The sequence below is a fragment of the Primulina tabacum genome, chromosome 10 (assembly GCF_025594145.1).
Source record: "Primulina tabacum isolate GXHZ01 chromosome 10, ASM2559414v2, whole genome shotgun sequence".
Lineage (NCBI taxonomy): Eukaryota > Viridiplantae > Streptophyta > Magnoliopsida > Lamiales > Gesneriaceae > Primulina > Primulina tabacum.
Window position 1 is genome coordinate 40,300,695 of NC_134559.1, and position 26,563 is coordinate 40,327,257.

Below are 26,563 nucleotides of genomic sequence, written 5' to 3' on the forward strand. Positions count from 1 at the left end.
AAATAAAGAATGTAAAGCTATTATTAGCCTGAGATACGATAAAATGGAACTGGAATCGAATTTCGAACTTCCTAAGCAGATTTCTCGAGGAAACGAAAGCTTAACAGAAGCGGTAAATCGCAAATTAGAGGGTCTTAGAGAAGAAATTCGGCAAAAATCTCGTCAGCTCATTGCGTAGTAATGAGTCTCGTCCGTTGCCCGTTTACAATCAAATTAGCCTACAATTTTGTCCAAATGAAGCAGTGCCCGAGCTACTTTCATTTCACATGTCTTATCTTGTCCCGATCGAGATTCAGAAGATTTGAGTCGAAAATCGTTTGTCAACGAGTAATCAAAAATAGAAAAACAAGAAAAGGGGTGCAACACGAGGACTTCCCAGGGGGTCACCCATCCTAGTACTGCTCTCGCCCAAGCATGCTTAACTTCGGAGTTCTGATGGGATCCGGTGCATTAGTGCTGGTATGATCGCACCCGACATTGAGTGGGATGTTTATTCTTATATCCCTCGAGTACGTGTGGAGGCGGGCCGGCTGATGGACAACACGCGGCGCTGGCATCTCGCCCAAATCTAAACCATGAAGTTAGCGTTCTGGTAAGCAGGGCAGAGGTAGGTAGTAGGTGACCTCCCTGGGAAGACACATCGTGTTCTCGATCCGTTACTTCTAAATTATGGATAAAACATCCGAAAAAAGTTGTTTTTTAATGAGTTAACCGTCTCCGGAGTAAATCTGCTTCATACCCTTCCGCACAGAAACCGGCTCATGATAAAAAAAAATCGATAAAGTGTTCCCAGAAAATAGAAAAAAAAAAATAAGAAGAAGAATAACGAGATGCAAAAGCTATTATTATGCCTGGTATACGATAAAATTGAACCGGAAATCTAATTTCGAACTTCCTAAGCGGATTTCTCGGGAAACGAAAGTTTAACAGAAGCGGTAAATCGCAAATTAATAGGTCTTAGGAGAAGGAAATTCGGCTAAAAATCTCGTCAGCTCATTGCGTATAATAAGTCTCGTCCGTTTGCCCATTTACAATCAAATTAGCCTACAATTTTGTCCAAATCCGGCAGTGCCCGAGCTACTTTCATTTCACATGTCTTATCTGGTCCAAATCGAGATTCAGATGATTTGAGCCGAAAATCGTCTGTCAACAAGTAATCAAAAATAGAAAAACGAAAAGGGTGCAACACGAGGACTTCCCAGGGTCACCCATCCTAGTACTGCTCTCGCCCAAGCACCTTAACTTCGGAGTTCTGATGGGATCCGGTGCATTAGTGCTGGTATGATCGCACCCACATTGAGTGGGATGTTTATTCTTATATCCCTCGAGTACGTGTGGAGCGGGCGGCGATGGACAACACGCGCGCTGCTCTCGCCCAATCATAACCATGAAGTTAAGCGTTCTGGCGCGATGGTAGAGCTAGGATGGGTGACCTCCCTGGGAAGACCTCGTGTCGCAATCGTTTACGTGAATTATGGATAAAACAGTTGAAATAATTGTTTTTTATGAATTAACCGTCTCCGGAGTAATCTGCGTCATACCCTTCCGCACAGAACCGGCTCACGACAACAAAAATCGATAAACGTTCCCAGAAAATAGAAAAAAAAATAAGAAGAAGGAAATAACGAATGTAAAGCTATTATTATGCCTGGCATACGATAAAATTGAACCGGAATCGAATTTCGAACTTCCTAAGCGGATTTCTCGAGGAAACAAAAGCTTAACAGAAGCGTTAAATCGCAAATTAGAGGGTCTTAGAGAAGGAATTCGGCTAAAATCTCGTCAGCTCATTGCGTAAAAATTAGTCTCGTCCGTTTGCCCGTTTACAATCAAATTAGCCCGATCGAGATTCAGATGATTTGAGCCGAAAATCGTCTGTCAACAAGTAATCAAAAATAGAAAAACACGAAAAGGGGTGCAACACGAGGACTTCCCAGGGGGTCACCATCCTAGTACTGCTCTCGCCCAAGCACGCTTAACTTCGGAGTTCTGATGGGATCCGGTGCATTAGTGCTGTATGATCGCACCCGACATTGAGTGGGATTTTATTCTTATATCCCTCGAGTACGTGTGGAGCGGGCGGCGATGGACAACACGCGGCACTGCTCTCGCCCAATCATAACCATGAAGTTAAGCGTTCTGGCGACGATGGCAGAGCTAGGATGGGGTGACCTCCCTGGGAAGACCTCGTGTCGCGACCGTTTACGTAAATTATGGATAAAACAGTCGAAATAATTGTTTTTAATGAGTTAACCGTCTCCGAGTAATCTGCGTCATACCCTTCCTGCACAGAACCGGCTCACGACAACAAAAATCGATAAATGTTCCCAGAAAATAGAAAAAAAAATAAGAAGAAGGAAATAACGAATGTAAAGCTATTATTATGCCTGGGATACAATAAAATGGAACCGGAATCGAATTTCGAACTTCCTAAGCGGATTTCTCGATGGAAACGAAAGCTTAACAGAAGCGTTAAATCGCAAATTAGAGGGTCTTAGAGAAGGAATTCGGCTAAAATCTCGTCAGCTCATTGCGTGGTAATGAGTCTCGTCCGTTTGCCCGTTCACAATCAAATTAGCCTACAATTTTGTCCAAATCCGGCAGTGCCCGAGCTACTTTCATTTCACATGTCTTATCTGCTTCACGACGAAATTCAGATGATTTGAAGCCGAAAATAGTCTTTCAACAAGTAATCAAAAATAGAAAAACACGAAAAGGGGTGCAACACGAGAACTTCCCAGGGGGTCACCCATCCTAGTACTGCTCTAGCCCAAGCACGCTTAACTTCGGAGTTCTGATGGGATACTTACATTAGTGCGTGTATGATCGTACCCGACATTGAGTGGGATGTTTATTCTTATATCCCCCGAGTACGTGTAGAGCGAGCGGCAGGAGGACAACACGCGGCACTGCTCTCGCCCTATCATAACCATGAAGTAAGTTAAGCGTTCTGGCGCGATGGCAGAGGTAGGAAGGGGTGACCTCCCTGGAAGACCTCGTGTCGCGACCTTTACGTAAATTATGATAAAACAGTCGAAATAATTGTTTTAATGAGTTAACCGCCTCCGGAGTAAATCTGCGTCATACCCTTCCGCACAGAACCGGCTAACGACAACAAAAATCGATAAATGTTCCCATAAAATAGAAAAAAAAAATAAAAAGAATGAAATAAAGAATGTAAAGCTATTATATGCCTGAGATACGATAAAATGGAACCGGAAATCGAATTTCGAACTTCCTAAGCGGATTTCTCGAGGAAACGAAAGCTTAACAGAAGCGGTAAATCGCAAATTCGAGGGTTTAGAGAAGGAATTCGGCTAAAATCTCGTCAGCTCATTGCGTATAATGAGTCTTGTCCGTTTGCCCGTTTACAATCAATTAGCCTACAATTTTGTCCAAATCCGGCAGTGCCCGAGCTACTTTCATTTCACATGTCTTATCTGGTCCCGATCGAGATTCAGATGATTTGAGCCGAAAATCGTCTGTCATCAAGTAATAAAAAATAGAAAAACACGAAAAAGGGTGCAACACGAGGACTTCCCAGGGGGTCACCTATCCTAGTACTGCTCTCGCCCAAGAATGCTTAACTTCGGAGTTCTTATGGGATCCGGTGCATTAGTGCTGGTATGATCGCACCCGACATTGAGTGGGATGTTTATTCTTATATCCCTCGAGTACGTGTGGAGCGGGCGGCGATGGACAACACGCGGCACTGCTCTCGCCCAATCATAACCATGAAGTTAAGCATTCTGGCGCAATGGCAAAGGTAGGATGGGTGACCTCCCTGGGAAGACCTCGTGTCGCGACCGTTTACGTAAATTATGGATAAAACAGTCGAAATAATTGTTTTTAATGAGTTAACCGTCTCCGGAGTAATCTGCGTCATACCCTTCCGCACAGAACCGGCTCAGGACAACAAAAATCGATAAATATTCCCATAAAATAGAAAAAAAAAATAAGAAGAAGGAAATAACGAATTTAATGCTATTATAATGCCTGGGATACGATAAAATGGAACCGGAATCGAATTTCGAACTTCCTAAGCGGATTTCTCGAGGAAACGAAAGCTTTAGAGAAGCGGTAAATCGCAAATTAGAGGGTCTTAGAGAAGGAATTCGTCTAAAATCTCGTCAGCTCATTGCGTAGTAATGTGTCTCGTCCGTTTGCCCATTTACAATCAAATTAGCCTACAATTTTGTCCAAATCCGGTAGTGCCCGAGCTACTTTCATTTCACATGTCTTATCTGGTCTCGATCGAGATTCAGATGATTTGAGCCGAAATCTTCTGTCAACAAGTAATCAAAAATAGAAAAACACGAAAAGGGATGCAACACGAGGACTTCCTAGGGGGTCACCCATTCTAGTACTGCTCTCGTCCAAGCACGCTTAACTTCGGAGTTCTGATGGGATCCATGGCTTTAGTGCTGGTATGATCATACCCGACATTGAGTGGGATGTTTATTCTTATATCCCTCGAGTACGTGTGGAGCGGGCGGCGATGGACAACACGCGGCACTGCGCTCGCCTAACAGAACCATGAAGTTAAGCGTTCTGGCACGATGGCAGAGGTAGGATGGGTGACCTCCCTGGGAAGACCTCGTGTCGCGACCGTTTACGTAAATTATGGATAAAACAGTCGAAATAATTGTTTTTAATGAGTTAACCGTCTCCGGAGTAATCTGCGTCATACCCTTCCGCACAGAACCGGCTCACGACAACAAAAATCGATAAACGTTCCCAGAAAATAGAAAAAAAATAAGAAGAAGGAAATAACGAATGTAAAGCTATTATTATGCCTGAGATACGATAAAATGGAACCGGAATCGAATTTCGAACTTCCTAAGCGGATTTCTCGAGGAAACGAAAGCTTAACAGGAGCAGTAAATCGCAAATTAGAGGGTCTTAGAGAAGGAATTCGGCAAAAATCTCGTCATCTCATTGCGTAGTAATGAATCTCGTCCGTTGCCCGTTTACAATCAAATCAGCTTACAATTTTGTCCAAATCCGGCAGTGCCCGAGCTACTTTCATTTCACATGTCTTATCTGGTCCCGATCGAGATTCAGATGATTTGAGCCGAAAATCGTCTGTCAACAAGTAATCAAAAATAGAAAAACACGAAAAGGGGTGCAACACGAGGACTTCCTAGGGGGTCACCAATCCTAGTACTGCTCTCGCCCAAGAATGCTTAAATTCAGAGTTCTGATGGGATCCGGTGCATTAGTGCTAGTATGATCGCAACCGACATTGAGTGGATGTTTATTCTTATATCCCTCGAGTACGTGTGGAGCGGGCGGCGATGGACAACACGCGGCACTGCTCTCACCCAATCATAACCATGAAGTTAAGCGTTCTGGCGTGATGGCAGAGCTAGGATGGGTGACCTCCCTGGGAAGACCTCGTGTCGCGACCGTTTACGGAAATAATGGATAAAACAGTCGAAATAATTGTTTTTAATGAGTTAACCGTCTCCGGAGTAATCTGAGTCATACCCTTCCGCACAGAACCGGCTCAGGACAACAAAAATCGATAAATATTCCCAGAAAATAGAAAAAAAAAATAAGAAGAAGGAAATAACGAATGTAATGCTATTATTATGCCTGGGATACGATAAAATGGAACCGGAATCGAATTTCGAACTTCCTAAGCGGATTTCTCGAGGAAACAAAAGCTTTAGAGAAGCGGTAAATCGCAAATTAGAGGGTCTTAGAGAAGGAATTCGGCTAAAATCTCGTCAGCTCATTGCGTAGTAATGAGTCTCGTCCGTTTGCCCGTTTACAATCAAATTAGCCTACAATTTTGTCCAAATCCGGCAGTGCCCGAGCTACTTTTATTTGACATGTCTTATCTGGTCCCGATCGAGATTCAGATGATTTAAGCCGAAAATCGTCTGTCAACAAGTAATCAAAAATAGAAAAACACGAAAAAGGATGCAACACGAGGACTTCCCAGGGGGTCACCCACCCTAGTACTGCTCTCGCCCAAGCACGCTTAACTTCGGAGTTCTGATGGGATCCGGTGCATTTGTGCTGGTATGATCGCACCAGACATTGAGTGGGATGTTTATTCTTATATCCCTCGAGTACATGTGGAGCGGGCGGCGATGGACAACACGCGGCACTGCTCTCGCCCAATCATAACCATGAAGTTAAGCGTTCTGGCGCGATGGTAGAGCTAGGATGGGTGACCTCCCTGGAAAGACCTCGTGTCGCGATCGTTTACGTGAATTATGGATAAAACAGTTGAAATAATTGTTTTTAATTAATTAACCGTCTCCGGAGTAATCTACGTCATACCCTTCCGCACAGAACCGGCTCACGACAACAAAAATCGATAAACGTTCCCAGAAAATAGAAAAAAAAATAAGAAGAAGGAAATAACGAATGTAAATCTATTATTATGCCTGGGATACGATAAAATGGAACCGGAATCGAATTTCGAACTTCCTAAGCGGATTTCTCGAGGAAACGAAAGCTTAACAGAAGCTGTAAATCGCAAATTAGAGGGTCTTAGAGAAGGAATTCGGCTAAAATCTCGTCAGCTCATTGCGTAGTAATGAATCTCGTCCGTTGCCCGTTTACAATCAAATTAGCCCACAATTTTGTCCAAATCCGGCAGTGCCCGAGCTACTTTAATTTCACATGTCTTATCTGGTCCCGATCGAGATTCAGATGATTTGAGCCGAAAATCGTCTGTCAACAAGTAATCAAAAATAGAAAAACACGAAAAGGGGTGAAACACGAGGACAACCTAGGGGTAAATAACGATGTAAAGCTATTATTATGCCTGGGATACGATAAAATGGAACTGGAATCGAATTTCGAACTTCCTAAGCGGATTTCTCGAGGAAGCGAAAGCTTAACAGAAGCGGTAAATCGCAAATTAGAGGGTCTTAGAGAAGGAATTCGGCTAAAATCTCGTTAGCTCATTGCGTAGTAATGAGTCTCGTCCGTTTGCCCGTTTACAATCAAATTAGCCTACAATTTTGTCCAAATCCGGCAGTGCCCGAGCTACTTTCATTTCACATGTCTTATCTGGTCCCGATCGAGATTCAGATGATTTGAGCCGAAAATCGTCTGTCAACAAGTAATCAAAAATAGAAAAACACGATAAAGGGTGCAACACGAGGACTTTCCAGGGGGTCACCCATCCTAGTACTGCTCTCGCCCAAGCACGCTTAACTTCGGAGTTCTGATGGATCCATGGCATTAGTGCTGGTATGATTGCACCCGACATTGAGTGGGATGTTTATTCTTATATCCCTCGAGTACGTTTGGAGCGGGCGGCGATGGACAACACGCGGCACAGCTCTCGGCCAATCATAACCATGAAGTTAAGCGTTCTGGCGCGATGGGAGAGCTAGGATGGGTGACCTCCCTGGGAAGACCTCGTGTCGCGACCGGTTACGTAAATTATGGATAAAACAGTCGAATTAATTGTTTTTAATGAGTTAACCGTCTCTGGAGTAATCTGCGTCAAACCCATCCGCACAGAACCGGCTCACGACAACAAAAATCGATAAATGTTCCCGGAAAATAGAAAAAAAAAATAATAAGAAGGAAATAACGAATGTAAAGCTATTATTATGCCTGAGATACGATAAAATGGAACCGGAATCGAATTTTGAACTTCCTAAGCGGATTTCTCGAGGAAACGAAAGCTTAACATAAGCGGTAAATCGCAAAATAAAGGGTCTTGGAGAAGGAATTCGGCTAAAATCTCGTCAGCTCATTGCGTAGTAATGAGTCTCGTCCGTTTGCCCGTTTACAATCAAATTAGCCTACAATTTTGTCCAAATCCGGCAGTGCCCGAGCTACTTTCATTTCACATGTCTTATCTTGTCCCGATCGAGATTCAGATGATTTGAGCCGAAAATCGTCTGTCAACAAGTAATCAAAAATAGAAAAACACGAAAAAGGGTGCAACACGAGGACTTCCCAGGGGGTCACTCATCCTAGTACTGCTCTCGCCCAAGCAAGCTTAACTTCGGAGTTCTGATGGAATCCGGTGCATTAGTGCTGGTATGATCGCACCCGACATTGAGTGGGATGTTTATTCTTATATCCCTCGAGTACGTGTGGAGCGGGCGGCGATGGACAACACGCAGCACTGCTCTAGCCCAATCATAACCATGAAGTTAAGCGTTCTGGCGCGATAGCAGAGCTAGGATGGGTGACCTCCCTGGGAAGACCTCGTGTCGCGACCGGTTACGTAAATTATGGATAAAACAGTCGAAATAATTGTTTTTAATGAGTTAACCGCCTCCGGAGTAATCTGCGTCATACCCTTCCACACAGAACCGGCTCACGACAACAAAAATCGATAAACGTTCCCAGAAAATAGAAAAAAAATAAGAAGAAGGAAATAACGAATGTAAAGCTATTATTATGCCTGGGATACGATAAAATGGAATCGGAATCGAATTTCGAACTTCCTAAGCGGATTTCTCGAGGAAACGAAAGCTTAACAGAAGCGGTAAATCGCAAATTAGAGGGTCTTAGAGAAGTAATTCGGCTAAAATCTCGTCAGCTCATTGCGTTGTAATAAATCTCGTCCGTTGCCCGTTTACAATCAAATTAGCCCACAATTTTGTCCAAATCCGGCAGTGCCCGAGCTACTTTCATTTCACATGTCTTATCTTGTCCCGATCGAGATTCAGATGATTTGAGCCGAAAATCGTCTGTCAACAAGTAATCAAAAATAGAAAAACACGAAAAGGGGTGAAACACGAGGACAACCTAGGGGTAAATAACGATGTAAAGCTATTATTATGCCTGGGATACGATAAAATGGAACTGGAATCGAATTTCGAACTTCCTAAGCGGATTTCTCGAGGAAGCGAAAGCTTAACAGAAGCGGTAAATCGTAAATTAGAGGGTCTTACAGAAGGAATTCGGCTAGAATCTCGTCAGCTCATTGCGTAGTAATGAGTCTCGTCCGTTTGCCCGTTTACAATAAAATTAGCTTACAATTTTGTCCAAATCCGGCAGTGCCCGAGCTACTTTCATTTCACATGTCTTATCTGGTCCCGATCGAGATTCAGATGATTTGAACCGAAAATCGTTTGTCAACAAGTAATCAAAAATATAAAAACACGAAAAAGGGTGCAACACGAGGACTCTCCAGGGGGTCACCCATCCTAGTACTGCTCTCGCCCAAGCACGCTTAACTTCGGAGTTCTGTTGGGATCCGGTGCATTAGTGCTGGTATGATCGCACCCGACATTGAGTGGGATGTTTATTCTTATATCCCTCGAGTACGTGTGGAGCGGGCGGCGATGGACAACACGCGGCACTGCTCTCGCCCAATCATAACCATGACGTTAAGCGTTCTGGTGCGATGGTAGAGCTAGGATGGGTGACCTCCCTGGGAAGACCTCATGTCGCGATCGTTTACGTAAATTATGGATAAAACAGTCGAAATAATTGTTTTTAATGAGTTAACCGCCTCCGGAGTAATCTGCGTCATACCCTTCCGCACAGAACCGGCTCACGACAACAAAAATCGATAAACGTTCCCAGAAAATAGAAAAAAAATAAGAAGAAGGAAATAACGAATGTAAAGCTATTATTATGCCTGGGATACGATAAAATGGAATCGGAATCGAATTTCGAACTTCCTAAGCGGATTTATTGAGGAAACGAAAGCTTAACAGAAGCGGTAAATCGCAAATTAGAGGGTCTTAGAGAAGTAATTCGGCTAAAATCTCGTCAGCTCATTGCGTTGTAATAAATCTCGTCCGTTGCCCGTTTACAATCAAATTAGCCCACAATTTTGTCCAAATCCGGCAGTGCCCGAGCTACTTTCATTTCACATGTCTTATCTTGTCCCGATCGAGATTCAGATGATTTGAGCCGAAAATCGTCTGTCAACAAGTAATCAAAAATAGAAAAACACGAAAAGGGGTGAAACACGAGGACAACCTAGGGGTAAATAACGATGTAAAGCTATTATTATGCCTGAGATACGATAAAATGGAACTGGAATCGAATTTCGAACTTCCTAAGCGGATTTCTCGAGGAAGCGAAAGCTTAACAGAAGCGGTAAATCGCAAATTAGAGGGTCTTACAGAAGGAATTCGGCTAAAATCTCGTCAGCTCATTGCGTAGTAATGAGTCTCGTCCGTTTGCCCGTTTACAATAAAATTAGCCTACAATTTTGTCCAAATCCGGCAGTGCCCGAGCTACTTTCATTTCACATGTCTTATCTGGTCCCGATCGAGATTCAGATGGTTTGAACCGAAAATCGTTTGTCAACAAGTAATCAAAAATAGAAAAACACGAAAAAGGGTGCAACACGAGGACTCTCCAGGGGGTCACCCATCCTAGTACTGCTCTCGCCCAAGCACGCTTAACTTCGGAGTTCTGTTGGGATCCGGTGCATTAGTGCTGGTATGATCGCACCCGACATTGAGTGGGATGTTTATTCTTATATCCCTCGAGTACGTGTGGAGCGGGCGGCGATGGACAACAGGCGGCACTGCTCTCGCCCAATCAAAACCATGAAGCTAAGCGTTCTGGCGCGATGGCAGAGCTAGGATGGGTGACCTCCCTGGAAAGACCTCGTGTCGCGACCGGTTACGTAAATTATGGTTAAAACAGTCGAAATAATTGTTTTTAATGAGTTAACCATCTCCGGAGTAATCTGCGTCAAACCCATCCGCACAGAACCGGCTCACGACAACAAAAATCGATAAATGTTCCCAGAAAATAGAAAAAAAGATAAGAAGAAGGAAATAACGAATGTAAAGCTATTATTATGCTTGGGATACGATAAAATGGAACCGGAAGCTGATTTCTCGAGGAAACGAAAGCTTAAGAGAAGAGGTAATCACAAATTAGAGGGTCTTAGAGAAGGATTTCGTCTAAAATCTCGTCAGCTCATTGCGTAGTAATGTGTCTCGTCTGTTTGCCCGTTTACAATCAAATGAGCTTACAATTTTGTCCAAATCCGGCAGTGCCCGAGCTACTTTCATTTCACATGTCTTATCTAGTCTCGATCAAGATTCAGATGATTTGAGCCGAAAATCGTCTGTCAACAAATAATCAAAAATAGAAAAACAAGAAAAGGGGTGCAACACGAGGACTTCCCAGAAGGTCACCGATCCTAGTACTGCTCTCGCCCAAACACGCTTAACTTCGGAGTTCTGATGGGATCCGGTGCATTAGTGCTGGTATGATCGCACCCGACATTGAGTGGGATGTTTATTCTTATATCCCTCGAGTACGTGTGGAGCAAGCGGCGATGGACAACACGCGGCACTGCTCTCGCCCAATCATAACCATGAAGTTAAGCGTTCTGGCGCGATGGCAGAGCTAGGATGGGTGACCTCCCTGGGAAGACCTCGTGTCGCGACCTGTTACGTAAATTATGGTTAAACCAGTCAAAATAATTGTTTTTAATGAGTTAACCGTCTCCGGAGTAATCTGCGTCATACCCTTCCGCACAGAACCGGCTCACGACAACAAAAATCGATAAATGTTCCCTGAAAATAGAAAAAAAAATAAGAAGAAGGAAATAACGAATGTAAAGCTATTATTATGCCTGTGATACGATAAAATGGAACCGGAATCGAATTTCGAACTTCCTAAGCGGATTTCTCGAGGAAACAAAAGCTTAAGAGAAGAGGTAAATCGCAAATTAGAGGGTCTTAGAGAAGGATTTCGGCTAAAATCTCGTCAGCTCATTGCGTAGTAATGTGTCTCGTCCGTTTGCCCGTTTACAATCAAATTAGCCTACAATTTTGTCCAAATCCGGCAGTGCCCGAGCTACTTTCATTTCACATGTCTTATCTGGTCCCGATCGAGATTCAGATTATTTGAGCCGAAAATCGTCTGTCAACAAGTAATCAAAAATAGAAAAACACGAAAAAAGGTACAACACAAAGACTTCCCAGGGGGTCACCCAACCTAGTACTGCTCTCGCCCAAGCACGCTTAACTTCAGAGTTCTAATGGGATACGGTGCATTAATGCTGGTATGATCGCACCCGACATTGAGTGGGATGTTTATTCTAATATCCCTCGAGTACGTGTGGAGCAGGTGGCGATGGACAACACGCGGCACTGCTCTCGCCCAATCATAACCACGAAGTTAAGCATTCTGGCGCGATGGCAGAGGTAGGATGGGTGACCTCCCAGGGAAGACCTCGTGTCGCGATCGTTTACGTAAATTATGGATAAAACAGTCGAAATAATTGTTTTTAATTAGTTAACCATCTCCGGAGTAATCTGCGTCATACCCTTCCGCACAGAACCGGCGCACGACAACAAAAATCGATAAATGTTCCCAGAAAATAGAAAAAAAATAAGAAGAAGGAAATAACGAATGTAAAACTATTATTATGCCTGGGATACGATAAAATGGAACCGGAATCAAATTTCGAACTTCCTAAGCGGATTTCTCGAGGAAACGAAAGCTTAACAGAAGCGGTAAATCGCAAATTAGAGGGTCTTAGAGAACGAATTCGGCTAAAATCTCGTCAGCTCATTGCGTAGTAATGAGTCTCGTCCGTTTGCCCGTTTACAATCAAATTAGCCTACAATTTTGTCCAAATCCGGCAGTGCCCGAGCTACTTTCATTTCACATGTTTTATCTGGTCCCGATCGAGATTCAGATGATTTGAGCCGAAAATCGTCTGTCAACAAGTAATCAAAAATAGAAAAACACGAAAAAGGGTGCAACACGAGGACTTCCCCGGGGGTCACCCATCCTAGTACTGCTCTCGCCCAAGCACGCTTAACTTCGGAGTTCTGATGGGATTCGGTGGATTAGTGCTGGTATGATCGCACCTGACATTGAGTTGGATGTTTATTCTTATATCCCTCGAGTACGTGTGGAGCGGGCGGCGATGGACAACACGCGGCACTGCTCTCGCCCAATCATAAACATGAAGTTAAGCGTTCTGGCGCGATGGCAGAGCTAGGATGGGTGACCTCCCTGGGAAGACCTCGTGTCGCGACCGTTTACGTAAATTATGGATAAAACAGTCAAAATAATTGTTTTTAATGAGTTAACCGTCTCCGGAGTAATCTGCGTCATACCCTTCCCCGCACAGAACCGGCTCACGACAACAAAAATCGATAAATGTTCCAAGAAAATAGAAAAAAAAAATAAGAAGAAGGAAAATAACGAATGTAAAGCTATTACTATGCCTGGGTTACGATAAAATGGAACCGGAATCGAATTTCGAACTTCCTAAGCGGATTTCTCGAGGAAACGAAAGCTTAACAGAAGCGTTTAATCGCAAATTAGAGCGTCTTAGAGAAGGAATTCGGCTAAAATTTTGTCAACTCATTGCGTAGTAATGAGTCTCGTCCGTTTGCTCGTTTACAATCAAATTAGCCTACAATGTTGTCTAAATCCGGCAGTGCCCGAGCTACTTTAATTTCACATGTCTTATCTGGTACCGATCGAGATTCAGATGATTTGAGCCGAAAATCGTCTGTAAACAAGTAATCAAAAATAGAAAAACCGGAAAAGGGGTGCAACACGAGGACTTTCCAGGAGGTCACCCATCCTAGTACTGCTCTCGCCCAAGCACGCTTGACTTCGGAGTTCTGATGGGATCCTGTGCATTAGTGCTGGTATGATCGCACCCGACATTGAGTGGGATGTTTATTCTTATATCCCTCGAGTACGTGTGGAGCAAGCGGCGATGAACAACACGCGGCACTGCTCTCGCCCAATCATAACCATGAAGTTAAGCGTTCTGGCGCGATGGCAGAGCTAGGATGGGTGACCTCCCTGGGAAGACCTCGTGTCGCGACCGTTTACGTAAATTATGGATAAAACAGTCGAAATAATTGTTTTTAATTAGTTAACTAACTCCGGAGTAATCTGCGTCATATCCTTCAGCACAGAACCGGCGCACGACAACAAAAATCGATAAATGTTCCCAGAAAATAAAAAAAAAATAAGAAGAAGGAAATAACGAATGTAAAGCTATTATTATGCCTGGAATACGACAAAATGGAACCGGAATCGAATTTCGAACTTCCTAAGCGGATTTCTCGAGGAAACGAAAGCTTAACAGAAGCGTTAAATCGCAAATTAGAGGGTCTTAGAGAAGGAATTCGGCTAAAATCTCGTCAGCTCATTGCGTAGTAATGAGTCTCGTCCGTTTGCCCGTTTACAATCAAATTAGCCTACAATTTTATCCAAATCCGGCAGTGCCCGAGCTACTTTCATTTCACATGTTCTATCTGGTCCCGATCGAGATTCAGATGATTTGAGCCGAAAATCGTCTTTCAACAAGTAATCAAAAATAGAAAAACACGAAAAAATGTGCAACACGAGGACTTCCCAGGGGGTCACCCATCCTAGTACTGCTCTTGCCCAAGCACGCTTAACTTCGGAGTTCTGATGGGATCCGGTGGAGTAGTGCTGGTATGATCACACCCGACATTGAGTGTGATGTTTATTCTTATATCCCTCGTGTACGTGTGGAGCGAGCGGCGATTGACAACACGCGGCACTGCTCTCGCCTAATCATAACCATGAAGTTAAGCGTTCTGGCGCGATGGCAGAGCTAGGATGGGTGACCTCCCTGGGAAGACCTCGTGTCGCTACCGTTTACGTAAATTATGGATAAAACAGTCAAAATAATTTTTTTAATGAGTTAACCGTCTCCGGAGTAATCTGCGTCATACCCTTCCGCAAAGAACCGGCTCACGACAAAAAAAATCGATAAATGTTCCCAGAAAATAGAAAAAAAAATAAGAAGAAGGAAAATAACGAATGTAAAGCTGTTATTATGCCTAAGATACGATAAAATGGAACCGGAATCGAATTTCGAACTTCCTAAGCGGATTTCTCAGCTTAACAGAAGCGTTAAATCGCAAATTAGTGGGTCTTAGAGAAGGAATTCGTCTAAAATCTCGTCAGCTCATTGCTTGTAATGAGTATTTCACATGTTTTATCTGGTCCCGATCGAGATTCAGATTATTTGAGCCGAAAATCGTCTATCAACAAGTAATCAAAAATAGAAAAACACGAAAAAGGGTGCCAAACGAGGACTTCCCAGGGGGTCACCCATCCTAGTACTGCTCTTGCACAAGCACGCTTAACTTTGGAGTTCTGATGGGATCCGGTGCATTAGTGCAGGTATGATCGCACCCGACTTTGAGTGGGATGTTTATTCTTATATCCCTCGAGTATGTGTGGAGCGGGCGGCGATGGACAACACGCGGCACTGCTTTCGCCCAATCATAACCACGAAGTTAAGCGTTCTGGCGCGATGGCAGAGGTAGTATGGGTGACCTCCCTAGGAAGACCTCGTGTCACGATCGTTTACGTAAATTATGGATAAAACAGTCGAAATAATTGTTTTAAATTAGTTAACCGTCTCCGGAGTAATCTGCGTCATACCCTTCCGCACAGAACCGGCTCACGACAACAAAAATCGATAAATGTTCCCGGAAAATAGAAAAAAAATAAGAAGAAGGAAATAACGAATGTAAAGCAATTATTATGCCTGGCATACGATAAAATGGAACCGCAATCGAATTTCGAACTTCCTAAGCGGATTTCTCGAGGAAACGAAAGCTTAACAGAAGCGGTAAATCGCAAATTAGAGGGTCTTAGAGAAGGAATTCGGCTAAAATCTCGTCAGCTCATTGCGTAGTAATGAGTCTCGTCCGTTTGCCCGTTTACAATCAAATTAGCCTACAATTTTGTCCAAATCCGGCAGTGACCGAGCTACTTTCATTTCACATGTCTTATATGGTCCCGATCGAGATTCAGATGATTTGAGCCGAAAATCGTCTGTCAACAAGTAATCAAAAATAGAAAAACACGGAAATGGTTGTGCAACACTAGGACTTCCAAGGGGGTCACCATTCCTAGTACTGCTCTCGCCCAAGCACGCTTAACTTCGGAGTTCTGATGGGATCCGGTGCATTAGTGCTGGTATGATCGCACCCGACATTGAGTGGGATGTTTATTCTTATATCCCTCGAGTACGTGTGGAGCGGGCGGCGATGGACAACACGCGGCACTGCTCTCGCCAAATCATAACCACGAAGTTAAGCGTTCTGGCGGGATGGCAGAGCTAGGATGGGTGACCTCCCTGGGAAGACCTCATGTCGCGAACGTTTACGTAAATTATGGATAAAACAGTCGAAATAATTGTTTTTAATGAGTTAACCGTCTCCGGAGTAATCTGCGTCATACCCTTCCGCACAGAACCGGCTCACGACAACAAAAATCGATAAATGTTCCCAGAAAATAGAAAAAAAATCTCGTCAGCTCATTGCGTAGTAATGAGTCTCGTCCGTTTGCCCGTTTACAATCAAATTAGCCTACAATTTTGTCCAAATCCGGCAGTGACCGAGCTACTTTCATTTCACATGTCTTATCTGGTCCCGATCGAGATTCAGATGATTTGAGCCGAAAATCGTCTGTCAACAAGTAATCAAAAATAGAAAAACACGAAAAAGGTTGTGCAACACTAGGACTTCCAAGGGGGTCACCATTCCTAGTATTGCTCTCGCCCAAGCACGCTTAACTTCGGAGTTCTGATGGGATCCGGTGCATTAGTGCAGGTATGATCGCACCCGACTTTGAGTGGGATGTTTATTCTTATATCCCTCGAGTATGTGTGGAGCGGGCGGCGATGGACAACACGCGGCACTGCTTTCGCCCAATCATAACCACGAAGTTAAGCGTTCTGGCGCGATGGCAGAGCTAGGATGGGTGACCTCCCTGGGAAGACCTCGTGTCGCGAACGTTTACGTAAATTATGGATAAAACAGTCGAAATAATTGTTTTTAATGAGTTAACCGTCTCCGGAGTAATCTGCGTCATACCCTTCCGCACAGAACCGGCTCACGACAACAAACATCGATAAATGTTCCCAGAAAATAGAAAAAAAATAAGAAGAAGGAAATAACGAATGTAAAGCTATTATTATGCCTGGGATACGATAAAATGGAACCGGAATCGAATTTCGAACTTCCTAAGCGGATTTCTCGAGGAAACGAAAGCTTAACAGAAGCGGTAATCGCAAATTAGAGGGTCTTAGAGAAGGAATTCGGCTAAAATCTCGTCAGCTCATTGCGTAGTAATGAGTCTCGTCCGTTTGCCCGTTTACAATCAAATTAGCCTACAATTTTGTCCAAATCCGGCAGTGACCGAGCTACTTTCATTTCACATGTCTTATCTGGTCCCGATCGAGATTCAGATGATTTGAGCCGAAAATCGTCTGTCAACAAGTAATCAAAAATAGAAAAACACGAAAAAGGTTGTGCAACACTAGGACTTCCAAGGGGGTCACAATTCCTAGTACTGCTCTCGCCCAAGCACGCTTAACTTCGGAGTTCTGATGGGATCCGGTGCATTAGTGCTGGTATGATCGCACCAGACATTGAGTGGGATGTTTATTCTTATATCCCTCGAGTACGTGTGGAGCTGGCGGCGATGGACAACACGCGGCATTGCTCTCGCCAAATCATAACCACGAAGTTAAGCGTTCTGGCGCGATGGCAGAGCTAGGATGGGTGACCTCCCTGGGAAGACCTCGTGTCGCGAACGTTTACGTAAATTATGGATAAAACAGTCGAAATAATTATTTTTAATGAGTTAACCGTCTCCGGAGTAATCTGCGTCATACCCTTCCGCACAGAACCGGCTCACGACAACAAAAATCGATAAATGTTCCCAGAAAATAGAAAAAAAATCTCGTCAGCTCATTGCGTAGTAATGAGTCTCGTCCGTTTGCCCGTTTACAATCAAATTAGCCTACAATTTTGTCCAAATCCGGCAGTGACCGAGCTACTCTTATTTCACATGTCTTATCTGGTCCCGATCGAGATTCCGATGATTTGAGCCGAAAATCGTCTGTCAACAAGTAATCAAAAATAGAAAAACACGAAAAAGGTTGTGCAACACTAGGACTTCCAAGGGGGTCACCATTCCTAGTACTGCTCTCGCCCAAGCACGCTTAACTTCGGAGTTCTGATGGGATCCGGTGCATTAGTGCTGGTATGATCGCACCCGACATTGAGTGGGATGTTTATTCTTATATCCCTCGAGTACGTGTGGAGCGGGCGGCGATGGACAACACGCGGCACTGCTCTCGCCAAATCATAACCACGAAGTTAAGCGTTCTGGCGCGATGGCAGAGCTAGGATGGGTGACCTCCCTGGGAAGACCTCGTGTCGCGAACGTTTACGTAAATTATGGATAAAACAGTCGAAATAATTGTTTTTAATGAGTTAACCGTCTCCGGAGTAATCTGCGTCATACCCTTCCGCACAGAACCGGCTCACGACAACAAAAATCGATAAATGTTCCCAGAAAATAGAAAAAAAATCTCGTCAGCTCATTGCGTAGTAATGAGTCTCTTCCGTTTGCCCGTTTACAATCAAATTAGCCTTCAATTTTGTCCAAATCCGACAGTGACCGAGCTACTTTCATTTCACATGTCTTATCTTGTCCCGATCGAGATTCGGATGATTTGAGCCGAAAATCATCTGTCAACAAGTAATCAAAAATAGAAAAACACGAAAAAGGGTGCAACACTAGGACTTCCCAGGGGGTCACCTATCCTAGTACTGCTCTCGCCCAAGCACGCTTAACTTCGGAGTTCTGATGGGATCCGGTGCATAAGTGCTGGTATGATCGCACCCGACATTGAGTGGGATGTTTATTCTTATATCCCTCGAGTACGTGTGGAGCGGGCGGCGATGGACAACACGCGGCACTGCTCTCACCAAATCATAACCACGAAGTTAAACGTTCTGGCGTGATGGCAGAGGTAGGATGGGTGACCTCCCTGGGAAGACCTCGTGTCGCGATCGTTTACGTAAATTATGGATAAAACAAACGAAATAATTGTTTTTAATTAGTTAACCGTCTCCGGAGTAATCTACGTCATACCCTTCCACACAGAACCGGCTCACGACAACAAAAATCGATAAATGTTCCCAGAAAATAGAAAAAAAAATAAGAAGAAGGAAATAACGAATGTAAAGCTATTATTATGCCTGGGATACGATAAAATGGAACCGGAATCGAATTTCGAACTTCCTAAGCGGATTTCTCGAGGAAACGAAAGCTTAACAGAAGCGTTAAATCGCAAATTAGTGGGTCATAGAGAAAGAATTCGGCTAAAATCTCGTCAGCTCATTGCGTAGAAATGAGTCTCGTCCGTTTGCCCGTTTACAATCAAATTAGCCTACAATTTTGTCCAAATCCGGCAGTGCCCGAGCTACTTTCATTTCACATGTTTTATCTGGTCCCGATCGAGATTCAGATGATTTGAGACGAAAATCGTCTAGTACTGCTCTCGCCCAAGCACGCTTGACTTCGAAGTTCTGATGGGATCCGGTGCATTAGTGCTGGTATGATCGCACCCGACATTGATTGGGATGTTTATTCTTATATCCCTCGAGTACGTGTGGAGCGGGCGGCGTTGGACAACACGCGGCACTGCTTTCGCCCAATCATAACCACGAAGTTAAGCGTTCTGGCGCGATGGCAGAGGTAGTATGGGTGACCTCCCTGGGAAGACCTCGTGTCGCGATCGTTTACGTAAATTATAGATAAAACAGTCGAAATAATTGTTTTAAATTAGTTAACCGTCCTCGGAGTAATCTGCGTCATACCCTTCCGCACAGAAACAGCTCACGACAACAAAAATCGATAAATGTTCCCAGAAAATAGAAAAAAAATAAGAAGAAGGAAATAACGAATGTAAAGCTATTATTATGCCTGGCATACGATAAAATGGAACCGCAATCGAATTTCGAACTTCCTAAGCGGATTTCTCGAGGAAACGAAAGCTTAACAGAAGCGGTAAATCGCAAATTAGAGGGTCTTAGAGAAGGAATTCGGCTAATATCTCGTCAGCTCATTGCGTAGTATGAGTCTCGTCCGTTTGCACGTTAACAATCAAATTAGCCTACAATTTTGTCCAAATCCGGCAGTGCCCGAGCTACTTTCATTTCACATGTTTTATCTGGTCCCGATCGAGATTCAGATGATTTGAGCCGAAAATCGTCTGTCAACAAGTAATCAAAATAGAAAAACATGAAAAAGGTTGCAACACGAGGACTTCCCAGGGGGTCACCCACCCTAGTACTGCTCTCGCCTAAGCACGCTTAACTTCGGAGTTCTGATCGGATCCGGTGCATTAGTGCTGGTATGATCGCACCCGACATTGAGTGGGATGTTTATTCTTATATCCCACGAGTACGTGTGGAGCGGGCGGCGATGGACAACACGCGGCCCTGCTCTCGCCCAATCATAACCACGAAGTTAAGCGTTCTGGCGCGATGGCAGAGCTAGGATGGGTGACCTCCCTGAGAAGACCTCGTTTCGCGACCGTTTACGTAAATTATGGATAAAACAATCGAAATAATTGTTTTTAATGAATTAACCGTCTCCGGAGTAATCTGCGTCATACCCTTCCGCACAGAACCGGCTCACGACAAAAAAATCGATAAATGTTCCCAGAAAATAGGAAAAAAAAATAAGAAGAAGGAAATAACGAATGTAAAGCTATTATTATGCCTGGCATACGATAAAAAGGAACCGGAATTGAATTTTGAACTTCCTAAGCGGATTTCTCGAGGAAACGAAAGCTTAACAGAAGCGTTATATCGCAAATTAGAGGGTCTTAGAGAAGGAATTCGGCTAAAATCTCGTCAGCTCATTGCGTAGAAATAAGTCTCGTCCGTTTGCCCGTTTGCAATCAAATTAGCCTACAATTTTGTCCAAATCCGGCAGTGCCCGAGCTACTTTCATTTCACATGTCTTATATGGTCCCGATCGAGATTCAGATGATTTGAGCCGAAAATCGTCTGTCAACAAGTAATCAAAAATAGAAAAACACGAAAAAGGTTGCAACACGAGGACTTCCCAAGGGGTCACCCACCCTAGTACTGCTCTCGCCCAAGCACGCTTAACTTCGGATTTCTGATGGGATCCGGTGCATAAGTGCTAGTAAGATCGCACCCGACATTGAGTGGGATGTTTATTTTTATATCCCTCGTGTACGTGTGGAGCGGGCGGCGATGGAGAACACGCGGCACTGCTCTCGCCCAATCATAACCATGAAGTTAAGCGTTCTGGCGCGATGGCAGAGCTAGGATGGGTGACCTCCCTGGGAAGACCTCGTGTCACGACCGTTTACGTAAATTATGGATAAAACAGTCGAAATAATTGTTTTTAATGAGTTAACCGTCTCCGGAGTAATCTGCGTCATACCCTTCCGCACAGAACCGACTCACGACAACAAAAATCGATAAATGTTCCCGGAAAATAGAAAAAAAAAATAAGAAGAAGGAAATAACGAATGCAAAGCTATTATTATGCCTGGGATACGATAAAATGGAACCGGAATCGAATTTTGAACTTCCTAAGCGGATTTCTCGAGGAAACGAAAGCTTAACAGAAGCGGTAAATCGCAAATTAGAGGGTCTTAGAGAAGGAATTCGGCTAAAATCTCGTGAGCTCATTGCATAGTAATGAGTCTCGTCCGTTTGCCTGTTTACATTCAAATTAGCCTACAATTTTTTCCAAATCCGGCAGTGCCCGAGTTACTTTCATTTCACATGTTTTATCTGGTCCCGATCGAGATTCAGGTGACCTCCCTGGGAAGACCTCGTGTCGCGATCGTTTACGTAAATTATGGATAAAACAGTCGAAATAATTGTTTTAAATTAGTTAACCGTCTCCGGAGTAATCTGCGTCATACCCTTCCGCACAGAACCGGCTCACGACAACAAAAATCAATAAATGTTCCCAGAAAATAGAAAAAAAAATAAGAAGAAGGAAATAACGAAAGTAAAGCTATTATTATGCCTGGGATAACGATAAAATGGAACCGGAATCAAATTTCGAACTTCCCAAGCGGATTTCTCGAGGAAACGAAAGCTTAACAGAAGCGGTAAATCGCAAATTAGATGGTCTTAAAGAAGGAATTCGGCTAAAATCTCGTCAACTCATTGCGTAGTAATGAGTCTCGTCCGTTTGCCCGTTTACAATCAAATTTGCCTACAATTTTGTCCAAATCCGGCAGTGCCCGAGCTACGTTGATTTCACATGTCTTATCTGGTCCCGATCGAGATTCAGATGATTTGAGTCAAAAATCGTCTGTCAACAAGTAATCAAAAATAGAAAAACACGAAAAAAGGTGCAACACGAGGACTTCACAGGGGGTCACCCATCCTAGTACTGCTCTCGCCCAAGCACGCTTAACTTCTGAGTTTCTGATGGGATCCGGTGCATTAGTGCTAGTAAGATCGCACCCGACATTGAGTGGGATGTTTATTCTTATATCCCTCGTGTACGTGTGGAGCGAGCGGCGATGGACAACACGCGGCACTGCTCTCGCCCAATCATAACCATGAAGTTAAGCGTTCTGGCGCGATGGCAGAGCTAGGATGGGTGACCTCGTGTCACGACCGTTTACGTAAATTATGGATAAAACAGTCGAAATAATTGTTTTTAATGAGTTAACCGTCTCCGGAGTAATCTGCGTCATACCCTTCCGCACAGAACCGGCTCACGACAAAAAAAATCGATAAATGTTCCCAGAAAATAGGAAAAAAAATAAGAAGAAGGAAATAACGAATGTAAAGCTATTATTATGCCTGGCATACGATAAAAAGGAACCGGAATTGAATTTTGAACTTCCTAAGCGGATTTCTCGAGGAAACGAAAGCTTAACAGAAGCGTTATATCGCAAATTAGAGGGTCTTAGAGAAGGAATTCGGCTAAAATCTCGTCAGCTCATTGCGTAGAAATAAGTCTCGTCCGTTTGCCCGTTTGCAATCAAATTAGCCTACAATTTTGTCCAAATCCGGCAGTGCCCGAGCTACTTTCATTTCACATGTCTTATATGGTCCCGATCGAGATTCAGATGATTTGAGCCGAAAATCGTCTGTCAACAAGTAATCAAAAATAGAAAAACACGAAAAAGGTTGCAACACGAGGACTTCCCAAGGGGTCACCCACCCTAGTACTGCCTCTCGCCCAAGCACGCTTAACTTCGGATTTCTGATGGGATCCGGTGCATAAGTGCTAGTAAGATCGCACCCGACATTGAGTGGGATGTTTTATTTTTATATCCCTCGTGTACGTGTGGAGCGGGCGGCGATGGAGAACACGCGGCACTGCTCTCGCCCAATCATAACCATGAAGTTAAGCGTTCTGGGCGATGGCAGAGCTAGGATGGGTGACCTCCCTGGGAAGACCTCGTGTCACGACCGTTTACGTAAATTATGGATAAAACAGTCGAAATAATTGTTTTTAAATGGAGTTAACCGTCTCCGGAGTAATCTGCGGCTACCCGTCCGCACAGAACCGACTCACGCACAACAAAAATCGATAAATGTTCCCGGAAAATAGAAAAAAAAAATAAGAAGAAGGAAATAACGAATGCAAAGCTATTATTATGCCTGGGATACGATAAAATGGAACCGGAATCGAATTTTGAACTTCCTAAGCGGATTTCTCGAGGAAACGAAAGCTTAACAGAAGCGGTAAATCGCAAATTAGAGGGTCTTAGAGAAGGAATTCGGCTAAAATCTCGTGAGCTCATTGCATAGTAATGAGTCTCGTCCGTTTGCCCTGTTTACATTCAAATTAGCCTACAATTTTTTCCAAATCCGGCAGTGCCCGAGTTACTTTCATTTCACATGTTTTATCTGGTCCCGATCGAGATTCAGGTGACCTCCCTGGGAAGACCTCGTGTCGCGATCGTTTACGTAAATTATGGATAAAACAGTCGAAATAATTGTTTTAAATTAGTTAACCGTCTCCGGAGTAATCTGCGTCATACCCTTCCGCACAGAACCGGCTCACGACAACAAAAATCAATAAATGTTCCAGAAAATAGAAAAAAAAATAAGAAGAAGGAAATAACGAAAGTAAAGCTATTATTATGCCTGGGATACGATAAAATGGAACCGGAATCAAATGTTCGAAACTTCCCCAAGCGGATTTCTCGAGGAAACGAAAGCTTAACAGAAGCGGTAAATCGCAAATTAGATGGTCTTAAAGAAGGAATTCGGCTAAAATCTCGTCAACTCATTGCGTAGTAATGAGTCTCGTCCGTTTGCCCGTTTACAATCAAATTTGCCTACAATTTGTTCCAAATCCGGCAGTGCCCGAGCTACGTTGATTTCACATGTCTTATCTGGTCCCGATCGAGATTCAGATGATTTGAGGTCAAAAATCGTCTGTCAACAAGTAATCAAAAATAGAAAAACACGAAAAAAGGGTGCAACACGAGGATTTCACATGGGGTCACCCATCCTAGTACTGCTCGTCGCCACAAGCACGCTTAACTTCTGAGTTTCTGAGGGGATCCGGTGCATTAGTGCTAGTAAGATCGCACACCGACATTGAGTGGGATGTTTATTCTTATATCCCTCGTGTACGTGTGAGCGAGCGGCGATGGACAACCGCGGCACTGCTCTCGCCCAATCATAACCATAGAATTTAAGCGTTCTGGCGCGATGGCAGAGCTAGGATGGTTACCTCGTGTCACGACCGTTGTACACGTAAATTATGGATAAAACAGTCGAAATAATTGTTTTTAATGATTGTAACCGTCTCAGGAGTAATCTGCCGTTCATACCCTTCCTGCCGCACAGAAACCGGGCATCACGGCAACAAAAATCGAGTAAATGTTCCCAGAAAATAGAAAAAAAAAATTAGAAGAAGGAAAATAACGAATGTAAAGCCTATTATTATGCCTGGGAATACCTAAAATGGAACCAAAATCGAATTTCGAACTTACCTAAGAACGGATTTCTCGAGGAAACGAAGCTTAACAGAAGCTTAAATCGCAAATTAGTGGGTCTTAGAGAAGGAATGCGGCTAAAATCTCGTCAGCTCATTGCGTAGCATGAGTCTCGTCCGTTTGCCCGTTTACAATCAAATTAGCCAACAACTTTTGTTCCAAATCCGGCATGCCGAGCTACTTTCATTTCACAGGTTTTATCTGGTCCCGATCGAGATTCAGATGATTGAGCCGAAAAGCGTCTATCAACAAGTAATCAAAAATCGAAAAACACGAAACAGGGTGCAACACGAGTGAACTTCCAAGGGTCCAACCATCCTAGTACTCTCTGGCTCTCGAAAGCCCAGCACGCTTGACTTCGGAGTTCTGATGGGATCCGGTGCATTAATGCTTTGGTATGATCGCACCCGACCTTGATTGGGTGTTTATCTTATATCCCTCGAGTACGTTGAGCGGGCGGCGTTGACCACGCGGCACTGCTTTCGCCCAATCATCACAGAAGTTAATCTTTCTGGCGCGATGGCAAGGGTAGTATGGTGACCTCCTGGGAAGACCTCTGTCGCGAATCGTTTAACGTAAATTATGGATAAAACATTCGAAATAATTTGTTTTAAATTAGTTAACCGTCCTCAGTACTCTGCGCATACCCTTCCGCACAGAAACAGCTCACGACAACAAAAAAATCGATAAATGTTCCCAGAAAATAGAAAAAAAATAAGAAGAAGGAAATAACGAATATAAAGCTATATTATGCCTGGGATACGATAAATGGAACCGCAATCGAATTTCGAACTTCCTAAGCGGATTCTCGAGGAAACGAAAGCTAACAGAAGCGGTAAATCGCAAATTAGAGGGTCTTAGAGAAGGAATTCGGCTAAAATCTCGTCAGCTCGTTGCGTGTATGAGTCTGTCCGTTGCCCGTAACAATCAAATTAGCCTACAATTTTGTCCAAATCCGGCAGTGCCGAGCTACTTTCATTTCACATTTTATCTGGTCCGATCGAGATTCAGATGATTGAGCCGAAAATCGTCTGTCAACAAGTAATCAAAAATAGAAAAAAATGAAAAAAGGTGCAACACGAGACTTCCCAGGGGGCACCACCCTAGTATGCTCGCCCAAGCACGCTTAACTTCGGAGTTCTGATGGGATCCGGGAGTAGTGTGGTATGATCACACCGACATGAGTGTGATGTTTATTCTTATATCCCTCGTGTACGTGTGGAGCGAGCGGCGATGACAACACGCGGAACTGCTCTCGCCTAATCAAACCATGAAGTTAAGCGTTCTGGCGCGATGGCAGAGCTAGGATAGGTGACCTCCCTGGGAAGACTCGTGCGCTACCGTTTACGTAAATTATGGATAAAACAGTCAAATAATTTTTTAATGAGTTAACCGTCTCGGGTAATCTGGTATACCCTTCCGCAAAGAACCGGCTCACGACAAAAAAATCGATAAATGTTCCCAGAAAATAGAAAAAAAAATAGAAGAAGGAAAATAACGAAGTAAAGCTGTTATTATGCCTAAGATACGATAAAATGGAACCGGAATCGAATTTCGAACTTCCTAAGCGGATTTCTCAGCTTAACAGAAGCGTTAAATCGCAAATTAGTGGGTTTAGAGAAGGAATTCGTCTAAAATCTCGCAGCTCATTGCTTGTAATGAGTATTTCACATGTTTTATCTGGTCCCGATCGAGATTGATTATTGAGCGAAAATCGTCTAAACAAGTAATCAAAATAGAAAAACACGAAAAAGGGTGCCAAACGAGGACTTCCCAGGGGGTAACCCATTAGTACTGCTCTTGCACAAGCAC

The 26,563-nt window shown here is 43.7% G+C and overlaps 25 non-coding genes and 3 pseudogenes across 25 annotated transcripts; all 28 read right to left on the reverse strand.

Moving 5' to 3' along the window:
- Window positions 1-354: 354 nt before the first annotated feature.
- LOC142508984 (5S ribosomal RNA) lies at window positions 355-473 on the reverse strand. Its single transcript, XR_012807178.1, has one exon. It is a non-coding gene; the product is annotated as a 5S ribosomal RNA (ribosomal RNA).
- Window positions 474-1,177: 704 nt separating this feature from the next.
- Window positions 1,178-1,293, reverse strand: LOC142516805 (5S ribosomal RNA). Its single transcript, XR_012812579.1, has one exon. It is a non-coding gene; the product is annotated as a 5S ribosomal RNA (ribosomal RNA).
- A 619-nt stretch (window positions 1,294-1,912) lies between these two features.
- On the reverse strand, window positions 1,913-2,029 carry LOC142517269 (5S ribosomal RNA). The gene has a single exon (XR_012813023.1). It is a non-coding gene; the product is annotated as a 5S ribosomal RNA (ribosomal RNA).
- Window positions 2,030-2,716: 687 nt separating this feature from the next.
- LOC142512287 (5S ribosomal RNA) lies at window positions 2,717-2,834 on the reverse strand (annotated as a pseudogene).
- A 685-nt stretch (window positions 2,835-3,519) lies between these two features.
- On the reverse strand, window positions 3,520-3,638 carry LOC142516179 (5S ribosomal RNA). The gene has a single exon (XR_012811987.1). It is a non-coding gene; the product is annotated as a 5S ribosomal RNA (ribosomal RNA).
- Window positions 3,639-4,322: 684 nt separating this feature from the next.
- LOC142508948 (5S ribosomal RNA) lies at window positions 4,323-4,441 on the reverse strand. The gene has a single exon (XR_012807144.1). It is a non-coding gene; the product is annotated as a 5S ribosomal RNA (ribosomal RNA).
- A 681-nt stretch (window positions 4,442-5,122) lies between these two features.
- LOC142511237 (5S ribosomal RNA) lies at window positions 5,123-5,241 on the reverse strand (annotated as a pseudogene).
- Window positions 5,242-5,925: 684 nt separating this feature from the next.
- Window positions 5,926-6,044, reverse strand: LOC142513228 (5S ribosomal RNA). Its single transcript, XR_012809186.1, has one exon. It is a non-coding gene; the product is annotated as a 5S ribosomal RNA (ribosomal RNA).
- Window positions 6,045-7,111: 1,067 nt separating this feature from the next.
- Window positions 7,112-7,229, reverse strand: LOC142508776 (5S ribosomal RNA). Its single transcript, XR_012806979.1, has one exon. It is a non-coding gene; the product is annotated as a 5S ribosomal RNA (ribosomal RNA).
- Window positions 7,230-7,914: 685 nt separating this feature from the next.
- Window positions 7,915-8,033, reverse strand: LOC142515459 (5S ribosomal RNA). The gene has a single exon (XR_012811304.1). It is a non-coding gene; the product is annotated as a 5S ribosomal RNA (ribosomal RNA).
- Window positions 8,034-9,099: 1,066 nt separating this feature from the next.
- Window positions 9,100-9,218, reverse strand: LOC142515178 (5S ribosomal RNA). The gene has a single exon (XR_012811035.1). It is a non-coding gene; the product is annotated as a 5S ribosomal RNA (ribosomal RNA).
- A 1,066-nt stretch (window positions 9,219-10,284) lies between these two features.
- Window positions 10,285-10,403, reverse strand: LOC142515179 (5S ribosomal RNA). Its single transcript, XR_012811036.1, has one exon. It is a non-coding gene; the product is annotated as a 5S ribosomal RNA (ribosomal RNA).
- A 663-nt stretch (window positions 10,404-11,066) lies between these two features.
- Window positions 11,067-11,185, reverse strand: LOC142514189 (5S ribosomal RNA). The gene has a single exon (XR_012810096.1). It is a non-coding gene; the product is annotated as a 5S ribosomal RNA (ribosomal RNA).
- A 684-nt stretch (window positions 11,186-11,869) lies between these two features.
- On the reverse strand, window positions 11,870-11,988 carry LOC142509288 (5S ribosomal RNA). Its single transcript, XR_012807471.1, has one exon. It is a non-coding gene; the product is annotated as a 5S ribosomal RNA (ribosomal RNA).
- A 683-nt stretch (window positions 11,989-12,671) lies between these two features.
- On the reverse strand, window positions 12,672-12,790 carry LOC142515752 (5S ribosomal RNA). The gene has a single exon (XR_012811580.1). It is a non-coding gene; the product is annotated as a 5S ribosomal RNA (ribosomal RNA).
- A 688-nt stretch (window positions 12,791-13,478) lies between these two features.
- LOC142514132 (5S ribosomal RNA) lies at window positions 13,479-13,597 on the reverse strand. Its single transcript, XR_012810041.1, has one exon. It is a non-coding gene; the product is annotated as a 5S ribosomal RNA (ribosomal RNA).
- A 683-nt stretch (window positions 13,598-14,280) lies between these two features.
- Window positions 14,281-14,399, reverse strand: LOC142516162 (5S ribosomal RNA). The gene has a single exon (XR_012811972.1). It is a non-coding gene; the product is annotated as a 5S ribosomal RNA (ribosomal RNA).
- A 598-nt stretch (window positions 14,400-14,997) lies between these two features.
- LOC142507675 (5S ribosomal RNA) lies at window positions 14,998-15,116 on the reverse strand. The gene has a single exon (XR_012805926.1). It is a non-coding gene; the product is annotated as a 5S ribosomal RNA (ribosomal RNA).
- Window positions 15,117-15,801: 685 nt separating this feature from the next.
- On the reverse strand, window positions 15,802-15,920 carry LOC142508613 (5S ribosomal RNA). The gene has a single exon (XR_012806820.1). It is a non-coding gene; the product is annotated as a 5S ribosomal RNA (ribosomal RNA).
- A 516-nt stretch (window positions 15,921-16,436) lies between these two features.
- LOC142510473 (5S ribosomal RNA) lies at window positions 16,437-16,555 on the reverse strand. The gene has a single exon (XR_012808583.1). It is a non-coding gene; the product is annotated as a 5S ribosomal RNA (ribosomal RNA).
- Window positions 16,556-17,239: 684 nt separating this feature from the next.
- Window positions 17,240-17,358, reverse strand: LOC142509623 (5S ribosomal RNA). Its single transcript, XR_012807789.1, has one exon. It is a non-coding gene; the product is annotated as a 5S ribosomal RNA (ribosomal RNA).
- Window positions 17,359-17,874: 516 nt separating this feature from the next.
- LOC142508614 (5S ribosomal RNA) lies at window positions 17,875-17,993 on the reverse strand. The gene has a single exon (XR_012806821.1). It is a non-coding gene; the product is annotated as a 5S ribosomal RNA (ribosomal RNA).
- Window positions 17,994-18,507: 514 nt separating this feature from the next.
- On the reverse strand, window positions 18,508-18,626 carry LOC142513945 (5S ribosomal RNA). The gene has a single exon (XR_012809866.1). It is a non-coding gene; the product is annotated as a 5S ribosomal RNA (ribosomal RNA).
- Window positions 18,627-20,035: 1,409 nt separating this feature from the next.
- On the reverse strand, window positions 20,036-20,154 carry LOC142515572 (5S ribosomal RNA). The gene has a single exon (XR_012811410.1). It is a non-coding gene; the product is annotated as a 5S ribosomal RNA (ribosomal RNA).
- Window positions 20,155-20,838: 684 nt separating this feature from the next.
- On the reverse strand, window positions 20,839-20,957 carry LOC142516728 (5S ribosomal RNA). The gene has a single exon (XR_012812509.1). It is a non-coding gene; the product is annotated as a 5S ribosomal RNA (ribosomal RNA).
- A 1,175-nt stretch (window positions 20,958-22,132) lies between these two features.
- LOC142507857 (5S ribosomal RNA) lies at window positions 22,133-22,252 on the reverse strand. Its single transcript, XR_012806099.1, has one exon. It is a non-coding gene; the product is annotated as a 5S ribosomal RNA (ribosomal RNA).
- A 670-nt stretch (window positions 22,253-22,922) lies between these two features.
- Window positions 22,923-23,042, reverse strand: LOC142508588 (5S ribosomal RNA). Its single transcript, XR_012806795.1, has one exon. It is a non-coding gene; the product is annotated as a 5S ribosomal RNA (ribosomal RNA).
- A 1,181-nt stretch (window positions 23,043-24,223) lies between these two features.
- On the reverse strand, window positions 24,224-24,345 carry LOC142512455 (5S ribosomal RNA; annotated as a pseudogene).
- Between the last annotated feature and the right edge of the window lie 2,218 nt (window positions 24,346-26,563).